This window comes from Cornus florida, unplaced genomic scaffold, assembly GCF_030987335.1.
Source record: "Cornus florida cultivar Cherokee Brave unplaced genomic scaffold, ASM3098733v1 CherokeeBrave_3.0.0_Hap2_Chr10, whole genome shotgun sequence".
NCBI classification, from domain to species: domain Eukaryota; kingdom Viridiplantae; phylum Streptophyta; class Magnoliopsida; order Cornales; family Cornaceae; genus Cornus; species Cornus florida.
This window is the reverse complement of record NW_026775580.1, coordinates 92,746,526-92,757,901: the sequence shown is the minus strand read 5'-3', so window position 1 is coordinate 92,757,901 and position 11,376 is coordinate 92,746,526.

Here is an 11,376-nt window from a genome sequence, read left to right as displayed (position 1 = left end):
TTTCCAGCGAATTTTATTTACTCATGTTTATCTTAATTATATTCTGTGTTCGATTATTGCTAATTGTTTTGATATCCTCGGGTAATTGGGCGTGGGCCTGGCCAACCCGCATTCGGAAATCCGGGGGTATCACAGTACTTGAATACAAGAAAGACAAACTTTGGAACTTGAAGCAATCATTTGAGCTTAAAGCTAATATTAAAATTTGAAATTGCTTAAGGACCATTGTGAGTAATTCTTGGAACTCTTGTATTTTAATTGTGCACTTCTTTGCATGCTTGTGATAGCCCTTGTTGAGGCTCGTTATATTGCTTAAATTTTTTGTCCAAGCATCGACCCGCGTGGAGGCCAATATTTTATTACATTTAGATTTTTAATTGTGAATAGAGGACTTGTTTGATCCAAGTTTGGGGGGAAATTATATCCCTTTACCTTACACTCCTCCGTCATATTTTAATCCTTATGAGATTGAGTTCAATGTTCAACATACATCATTTTATCATGGACTTAATCACTCTTTTAATCCTTCTTATGACTACTACCCTCCCCCACCATTTTATGAAGAACCACCTCCATCACCTTGTTCACCCGAGTTTCAAGAAAAAGTGTTAGCTCTACTTAATGGGCTTAATTCACACACTCAAGATATTAATTCTCATTTTCCAATCTTAGCCAAGCTTGAAGCTCAAACTGAGCAAATTGCAAGTACTCTTTCTCGTTAAGAGAAGGAGGAAGAGGCAACTGAAAAAATGGCAAGAACTTCAATTTATATAAATGAGGATAAGGAGATCGAGGAGGATAAGAAAAATGATCTAATGCCTAGCACTTTATCTTGTATAGAGGATGAAGTGGCAAGTGAGTTAGTGGCTACACCAATAGAGTACAACATGATTAATGAGGACTTCCCTTGTTTTGATCATGATTTTATCCCGGCCATTGTTACTTTAGAGAGTGAGGAAATGTTGACCACTATAGAGGTAGAAGAGATGGAGGAGGAACTTGTTGAAGAAGGCCTTCCTTCTATTATCTCCAAAAATCCTCTCGAGACATGCCATTTTGAAATGTATAAAAATTGTGGTTTTGACCTTGAAAGCTCCAAAAATGAAGTGAACTCTCTAATGGACTCCTTAGCTAACTTAAAAGGTGAGTAGATGGTGATTTTTAAGGAAGGGAAAAAAAATGAAGAGAATGTAACTTCTATTAATCCAATTGAGTCTTTGAAATACTTTGCATTGCTAAGTGTAAGGCCGCCCATCGTTGATTTTATTTTCAAGACCGTGGATGAAAAGAAACAAATTGCATCTTCCATAATTTCTTTTCAAGTCATTCTTTTGGAAGATGATTTCTTTGTTGTAAGTGAGGCATTAATGAGAAAATGGAAAAGAGGGTCAATAAAGATGTTTCATATCCGATTTTGGATACATTTGACTAGTAAGTTGAACCAACGTCTTGCTAAAGATGTTAAACACTAATATTCGTAAAGTTTCACAACTTTATTCCTTCCCCCTTTTTTTTATTTTTTTTTTCTTGCGGCGCCTAGATACGTTTCATTGTACTTCATTGTCAAAAATCAGGTTTTTAGACCATATTCATGCATTTTGGGCCCTTAGAAAATTTCTGCATTTGAAATTTTTTCGAAATTCAGCAATTTGTGCCCAGGTAGTTCGATCGATCGAAGACTTTTTCGATCGATCAACACTTATTCCGATCGGTCGAATATGGTCTCAATCGATCAAAAATAATTTCGAACGATCGAAATTGCGTCGAAATTTTTTTTATTTCAAGGCAATACTGTTCATGTTTTCGATCGATCATGGCCAGCTCGATCAATTGAAGTAAATTTCGATCAATCGAGCACTGTTCAAAAAAAAGAAAAAAATTGTATCCCTTATTTCCTTGCATGTTTATTTGTTTTATTTTTGTGTGTGTGTACAGACTTGTTATGTCTAATAAAATAAAAAATAAAAAAAAGTTTTTATTTTCATTTTTCATTATTTTGTTCTTGCATTTTTTTTTTTTTTTTTTTTGTTTTTCATTTCTTGCATTGTACATATTATTTCATTGCATTTTACCTTCTTTATTTTTCTTTTTGTATTTTGTTCATACATTTTATTCTTTATTTTTCTTATATTTTGTCTATACTTGCTTTCATAAAATGAAAAATATAAAAATTTATTTCACCATTGTGCCCTTATGTGTAGTCATGCTACTTTCATATTTTCTATTGGGCTTGATCTTATATCTCTCATTCATATTATGCTATATTGCCTTAAAATGATTGATTTGGTTATCTTTATCCCATTTGATATTTGATGCGAGTTTGCTAGCGTGGTTATTCAAGTAGGTTATTGATTCCAAGTTTGGAGGTGCACTATTTCCCAATGGATTACTACTAGGCTTCATGTCTTTGCCACCATAGTATGTTCTTTCCATATTTTCCATTGTTCTCATTGCACGTTGAGGACAATGTGCGATTTAAGTTCGGGGTAAGGTGATTTTGTTGTATTCTACTTAAGTTTGAGACTTAATTGCATGATTGAGATTTGAGATCCATTTGAATTATGATTTTGATCTTTTGAGGACCATCATATTTAGAATTTAAAAATTGCTTGACTTGAGAGTTCAATACTCCTTGTATGCCTTGTGGATGCCATTTAAGAGTAAATTTTTTGAAAGATTGATATCATGCTTGCATTTGTGATCCACATCATCTTGACTTTATGATTGCTTTGAGATTCTCTCTAGGATTCTACACTAGCACATGCGCACACTAGTATTCATTTATGGAGTACATCATTTGTTGATTATTGATTTAGTTATATCCCAATTGGGCTAGTAGTGCATTAAAAGCTTTCATCTTGACAAAAGTGGATAACAAACCCTTTTCATTGAGTAGCCAGGATTCTAGCCTCATCAAGCATTGAATTTATCGCGCCGAAAGGTGGAGGGTTCAAACTCTAGGTTAATAACTTGATTAAAAAAAAAAAGTAAGTTTGCAAAAAATAAATTAAAAGTGAGGACTTCTCCCAAAAGGTGAGAAGTGGGAAATGATTAGATGGAGGTTTTTTTAATTTGTAACCTAGTCGATTTGAGCTTGTAAATCCTTAGGGATGTTTGAACACCTAATGCCCTAAAGCCATCCTGTTTGGGAGTCATTGACCTAACGCTCGACCTCATGGATCGCTAAAAAGCTTAATAAATCATTATATTACGCCATACTTCCATCTTTGATCCTCTAGGATAAATAAAAAAAATAAAATAAAAAATCGAGTGAAAAGAATAAGCGCACCTAGATCAATAAAACTTTAATAAAAGGTCCATTCTTTGTTTTGATGATCGGGACTAGATTTGTGTGTTAGTTTGAGGGAAAGGATGTGATTATTTCTTTAGTTGGCTTAGATAGCAACATATTTGATACCGGTTCACTCAAAAAGGATTCTAGTGTTATTTTGATTTACATAATCATTGTCTTGATGTGTGGAAAACCATATTTGTTTGTTTGATGCTAAATTTTTGGGAGATTGCTTGGAAAGGGTTGAAAAATTGAATACTTGAGTTAGTTTTCTCTCAATGCTTATTTTGTATATTGGTATCCCTCTTTAATGAGAAAGAGCTCAATGTTTGTGAGTATCATTTCTGGAAACCTTCGCGAGACTTTACTCGTCCACTAGGGGTAAACTAGAGGTTTAAAAGGCTTGTTGTATACGCTAAATGCAATCGCGTTCCTTACGAAAATGGCGTTTTCCTTTTATTGATTTCTAGTTTATAGATGTATAGTTGTTTGTTTCTTTCTTTTCATTGTAGTTCATTCCTAGGGACTAGCAATATCTAAGTTTAGGGATGTGATGAGCACTTAAATGTGACGCATTTTAGTACCTAAGTGAGGGTATTTTAGTTCATTCATCTATCTTTATTTTCCCGTTTTAGTACTTATTTGTGTTTTTGTCTATTTCAGGTCAATAAGGTTCAAACGGGCTAAAAATGGTTTATTACAGCCTTTTTGGAGTCAAGCAAAAGTTCCAGAAATATTTCAGAAAAATCCAGAAAAAGGTCAAAAATGCTAAAAATTTGGATCGATCGAAGATTTATTCAATCGATCGAAGATATTTTGGATCGATCGAAGTTCGATCGATCGAAAATATGCTGGCAGCGAGCTGTTTTATTCCCGCGCGCCCGAATTCCACCTACCACATAGTTGCAGGATTATATATTTTAAGGGTTTATTTTATGACTTGTTCACTACTCCAAGGACTTTTTATAAAGGGGAAATTGAACCATTTTGTAATATATCAATATCTTTAGTCTTCAATTTTATTTTTCATTATAATTTTATCTTCTCTTTCTAGAAAAAGTTAAAGATTAGGGTTAGAAGAAAAGAGAAGAATGGAGGGTCCAAGAACACATCTCAATATTTACACACACACTCTCTCTAGAATTCAACAAAGAAGAAGAGGAAGAAGATGGAGCCATGTTTGGGGATTGCCCTTGAGGGTTCCAAAATCACACCCACCTCCTCCATGATTGGCTAGACTTCTCCTTGGGGCTTGGATAAGCCCCAAGTTTGTAATATAAACTTCTATCTTTTTTATACTTTTTGGGGAATAATATCTTGTTATTAATGTTTTAGCCTTGTGAATTTAATGAATCTTGGGTTCTTCTTTGATTTCTATGGATTAATTATTTATATTGATTTTCTATATGATTACATGTTGTCTTATATGTGATTATTTTGAAATTGATCTCTACACTAATTTTTCTATATTAATTGCATGTCTATGTGTGGTTGATTGAGAATCTAGTGATGGCTAGACATGGTTTTCACTAGATGGGTTTGTCAATTAATTTGATGGATTATTCTTATGCTTGATGGGTTGTTCTACAATTTAATTCGTGCTTGTATGTACGTAGACAATCTATACTTGAGTTGATATTCTATGGCTTATTATTGCAAATTCCATGATTCTCTAGAATGATGTGTGTTACAATTGTGACTAGTTTGATGTTTCATGCTTAAAATTGATGGGTTGTGTTACACTTAGTTTATTTATTGGTTAGGTAGACAATTCATACATGAATTTGATGGTCTGTGCTTAATATTGTAATGGTAATCGCATTTTGTTCACAAGAATGTTTTCCCCAAATTAGTTGAAAGTGTGTGGTTTGGTGAAAAAGTTTGGTGGCAATTCCAATAGACCCTAAGACCTCACTTCTCATCTCTTAAATCCCTAACTCAACTTAGTTTATTTTAATTGCGTTTTAATTTCCTTGTATCTTAGTTTAATCAATCAATCTCTCTCTTTGCAATCAATTGGTACATTAAAGTCGAAGTTAAATTCCAACACGTATAATCTCTATGGACGATCCCTACTCACTATACTTTATCAGTTGTAGTAGTGATTTTTACAAATGTAAATTTGACTAGAAAAACTTCCGAAACCACATTCATATTTTGACCTTGCGAAGCGACCTCTCGCATTACAAAGTCCATTTTCTAAACACATAGAGAGGGGATCGTCAACAGTTGTGATGACCTTGTCATCTTTTTCTTTTTTTTTTTGCATTTATCCTATTTTTATTTTATTTCTTTTGTCTTCAGGACATGTCGGCCCAAAATCGAGTCAAGTGATCAAGGATAATTCCAGACATTTCATTCATTCCATACTTGCATATTTTACCCTCATATCGTCATTGATGTATATTGTACTTGTTTACACTTTTGACTTTATTGCTCGGGGGTATTTGTGTAATTATTTTTTTCATATATTTTTATTTGGGGCAAGAGTGCAATTATGTTATGAAAATGTTTCCATTTTGGATTTTAGAGGCGTCACTTTGTGATTTTGGGATTCTTTTATGATATTTGTTATCCATCTTCTTTATTCTTCTTCCCCATTTCGTTTCTTTCGCTATCTCTTTCCTCCTTTTCCTCTATTTTTGTTTTTTTTTGTTTTTTTATTTTTTATTTTTATGGTTTCTCTCTTTGTGTTGGCTTGCATTCTGATATCTGTGAAATTTCCAATTATAAAATTACCACTCGTAATAGAACCTTTGCAAGATAGGGCTACTTAGAGGGTGTCAAACCTCACGGACTCTGGTGGATTATCAAGCCTTCAATTAATACTATTTTAATTTAGAGAAAAAGATTGTTTGATTTGGTGTGTGTCACTGGCATAAATAAAATTAAACTAAATAAAGGAATAAGATTAGAGAGAGAAGATCTTAGGGATTGACTTCACCACAAACCTTATATTATGGTCAACTGTTTAACCTTGGTATTTCAACACTTATGTATAATATAGAATTAAACTCAATTACATTCGCTTAATTCAGATTTAATAAAAGATGTTTTATGAATTTTAATTAATAATAATCTATCTTCGATTGGCACGAATTATCTACCTACCTACTTCTAACTATTCCCTATGCATAGACTATGAAAATATTCATTAATGAAAAACATTTGAACACTGTTGCATGATCTCTATTCTTATTGTCCGAGAAGCCCTTAGTCGCCAATCTCGTATACTAAGAATAGGTTGAATATAATTAATGAACAATTAAATCTAAGACAAGGTACTAATCATTCAAAAATCGTGTACTTCATTAAAAATCAATTGATCTAAGTCAATTACCCACAATTATGCAATCAAAATACATAAAAAGTTAAATTCCCAAATTATAGAACAATCAAACCATAGTATTCGGATTCAGATTACATCAATGCCCTAAGAGGAGATTTAGCTACTCATGACGACATAAGATATCATCTGTATTATTGTGGTCTTCATCATCATGGACTGCACTTCTCTTTTGAGGATTTTCACCTTCAATGCTTCAGAACAACTAAAAGCCGCTATATAATGAAAACTAAAACTAGAGAACAAAATAGATTTTTTGTGGCCTCATGCATCCTTTTATATAAGCAACTGACTTCTAACAAGGATTGGATCTGAGACGAATTAGGACTTAATTATAATTAATCCTACAACTTTAAAGTCTGACTTAACAGCAAAGGCTCGAGCTTTTTGGCATCTGCTCGAGCCTTCTGACTTGTGCTCGAGCAGGAATTCCATACTTAGCCAATATTCTTCAAGTAATTTTCGAAACGTCTTTTTCACCAACACATAGAATATTTTGGGATAATTTCTTCACGATGTTCAATCACCTTGAGTTGGTGCTCGAGCCTTGGGACTTCTACTCGAGCGTTTTGAATTATGCTCGAGCCTTTTGGTCTCTGCTGGAGGTCTGGCAACATGGATCTTCTGAAGCATTTTTTCATATTCCGATGGAGTTCGTGCTCGATCCCTTTTGCAAAGGCTCGAGCACCTTGAACCTCTGCTCGAACCTTTTGGACTTTGTTGCTTTTCTTGCTTCAGTTGACTTTGTGCTCAAGTTTTGGCACTTGAACTTCTTCAAAATCACCATTTTGACTCCAAACTTGATTCAGATGATCGGTGACAACTCTATAAGCTTCGATATCAGTCTTTTCATCATAAAATCTAGGTTTTGTCCATTTATTTGGGAAAGTACCTACAAAAGCAAAGTAAACTCAAATCAGTCTAAAACTAGATATAAGTACTACTTAAGGTCTTAACATACGCACGTTTAGGGGCTTAAATATGCAATATTCAGTGCTCATCACTTCCTTTTGAATTTTGGTGTTGTCGTTATAGGGGAAAAGCTCGTGGACTCCATTGCTGACATAACCTTCCATTTTATTTTGGATTTGAAACTTCTTTATTTTTGGATTTTCTAGGTTGCTGTCTTAGAGTGAGGTGGAGGGTGTAGTATAACTTTAAACTAGTGTTTTTTTTTTTTTTTAGTATACTATATGTTGTGATTGTATAGTTTGAGTTGTGAGAGTTTTCATCATATTTTGTTATAATTAATATATACTTTAATGTTCTAAATCACGAATAGAAGTAACTTTATAAATGGTATACTCATCGATGTATCTTTGTGGTTATGAGATGAAATGTGTTTTTGGAATACTTGACATTTATACCTCCATCTATATATCTTATTTCATGAGATTAGTATATGGTTTATATTTAATCTTATGAAAGTATTGTTTAATCTTGGGGTATGAATTCATATATGTGAATAGATGACTGTTTAAGTTGTAGTAGGTTGTAAATAATAAAATGTTAATATGAATAAGTTTTATTAGTCTTTATATCATGTATGTTCATTGATGCCATTTGTACCTATTTCCATGCCATTTTAGTACTAAGGACTATAGGGGTATTACGTGTGATGCCCTCAAATTTCCACGTGTAGGTTGGACAGGCTCACACCAGAAAATTCGGGGATATAAAAAAACAATTGGTAATTAACAAGCACATAATACAAGATAAAATAATAAAATAAATAATAACGTCGAAATAAAACTAGCTGATGAATAATAAATCTCTGATACCAGTAGTTAATAAGTTTCCAAAATACAACTTGGGAACCCGTCTCATGGACCCCTGATGAAATGCCATAACTGAAATATAAATGTCTCAAGACTACTAAATAACCTACACAAGGATAATATCCTACGTCAATGACTCCGGAAGAATGAAGATGAATGCTCTCTGATCAGCACGAATCACCTCTAAGACTGAAACTGATAAACACCTGAAAAATAAGTATGGGTTATTTTCGCTGCATCCTTAATAGAGAACCGATAAACGATATATCCCTAATCAAACTCATGTTATAGCTACATAGTCGATACATATATATACACAATAAAATGTTCATTGCAATACGGGACAGTCTCAACCAGATAGTGGATATCTCATGAAAAATCGCACACTGGGTGGTTAAGAGTCCCCCTCTATCAGGGCACACACATCTCTTATATTCAGCTACTCATCTTTTCGGCAATATACACCTCAGTCCTAACCACTGATCCCGAGGCCACGAATCAACTCGTATCAGGGCATATACAAAAATATATATAACATCATCAATAAGTAAAGCCATATCTAACAATGACACAAGTAGCGTGTCTTGACTTATTAGCCAGTCCACCTATAAATCGAATCATCAAAGGCATGTCTAACAATGGCATAAAATATCATGGTGCCTAATTTATTAACTATTAAGGGACGAAACCAGTATATGAACGGGAGGCACGTGCCCCCCTCTCCTGGATTTTTTCTTTCCCTTATTATATATATATATATATATATATATATATATATATATATATATGTTGTAAAAATGCCCCCCTGAAATTTCTCCTTCATTTATATACTATATATGTTTCCTTAAATGTTTTTTTTTAAATTGTTTCATTATATTATATATATATGTAATTTATTAATTTATCTCATCCCAAAAATATCAATCTCTATATACATCCATCTATGTCTCTTTATGTATATATACTCCATAAATACTAATTTATATGTATTTAGTGTATAATGTGCCCTCTGTCCCTGTAGCTATCTGAATGATTCTGTCATATATAAGCCATATCTAACAATGAGTCTAGCTTATTAGTTATCTCAATGATCACATCACATACATCCATTAATCTCATCTACAAGGTATAATTTAGATATACAATGAATAATGCAACCATAAATAATGTTTATAGATCACAAGGATATCAACACATATAATTAAACCATAAATTAGATTATGAAATTAATTGCACAATTAATGTATTAGCACAAAATAATTTGGAACTTATTACTTAATTTAACCATTTATTAATACTAATTACGTGTAACAATATATAGCGCGTATTTTTCACTAAAGTGGTAAAAATTGACCAACCACTACCGTATTGTACAAAAAAAAGTTATAACAAATATCTAAATAACACATTACACGTTATATAACTATCTAGAATTATTCACCCAACACCTAACCAACACAACATTATCCAAATTGGTTATAACAATTGCGATAATATATATAACTAACACGTTATTTAATGAATGATGTAGTTTAACCAATACATAACCAATGCAACGTTTTCCAAAAGGCGAATATCCACTTAAAGTGGTAAAACAATTTGGACACAATTAAATATGGATTCAGGGTTCCTTGTTTTACAAGATTCCGAAGTTGTATGTTTGGAGATTTAAACATTTATCGATTTTATGGATGGTTGAAGATTATTATCATGTATTATAATTTCTTTTTGCTTTTAATTTTTTTTTTTTATTTTATCATTTTGTACTCCGTGCTTGCTTATTATCTATTGCCTCTGATATCACTCGATTTTTTTGTGTAAGCCTGATCAACTTATGTGTGAAAATTGGGGGTATCATAATTAAGGTGAGTAAGAATCTTTGCGTTGTTGAACAATATTGTGTGTGTGTCTATATATATATATATATATATGATAAATTACACTGACCTCCCCTGATGTTTGAACAAATTACAATTATGAAGAATATATCAGCGTTTATTACTTTAGTCTCCCTTAAACTCGTTCACGGGTGGCCAAAAAGTGTGAAAGTCAGTAATGCCCTTATATTATAATATCGGACGAATTACATTGACCTCCTCGAAATTTACCATAATTACACGAATCTCCCCTACCATTTTTGAAATTACTTGAGCATCCCCTAAAAACTAAACCTTGTAACACACACCACCCTTGCAACAAATATTTTTTTTTCTTTCTTTTCTATAATTTCAACTTCATAAGTCACCTCATTACAGACAACACCCATTATTTATGATTAATTATAACATTGTGTTGTTAGGTGGCAATATGGTGTTGGAGCAGGTATACTTGAATTTTAAGAGGTGATTTACATAGGTATATGGATGTATGTATAGATTAGGAGTGAGATAGAATTCAAAATGTTTGAAAGCAAATTGAATTTTCGTCATGGACTAGTGGTGATTGTTAAAAAGGGAGGCCCATGTCACAAGATTTGTTTTTAGGGGGTTAGAGTAATTTTTAAAATTTAAGGAAGGTTCGGTAATTATGACAAACTTTAAGAAAAATTAATATAATTTTTATTTTATAGAAGAAAAGGAAAAAATTATTTTTTTATAAAATCTAGTATCGAAAACAAAACAATATAAGTGTCTTTGAGCACAATATGAGGGAGTGGTAAAAGGAATAAATGCCAAATGGTCTTTCCAGAACCCAAGGGAAGTCTGTGTAATTTGCCCATATGTATATATATACTAGTGTAATCCACGTGCGATGCACGTGATAAAATAAACATTTTATATTATAAATGAATTTTAGATAAATTTTTTAAAAAATAATAAAAAAATTAATTTGGATAATTCACAATATGTATATGTATCTGTATATTAACTCTATGAATCACAAGTAAATATTAACTTCATAAATCTAGAGAAAATATGTTAAGTAATAAATAAAAAACTAGAAGAAAAAAAAAGAGTTGG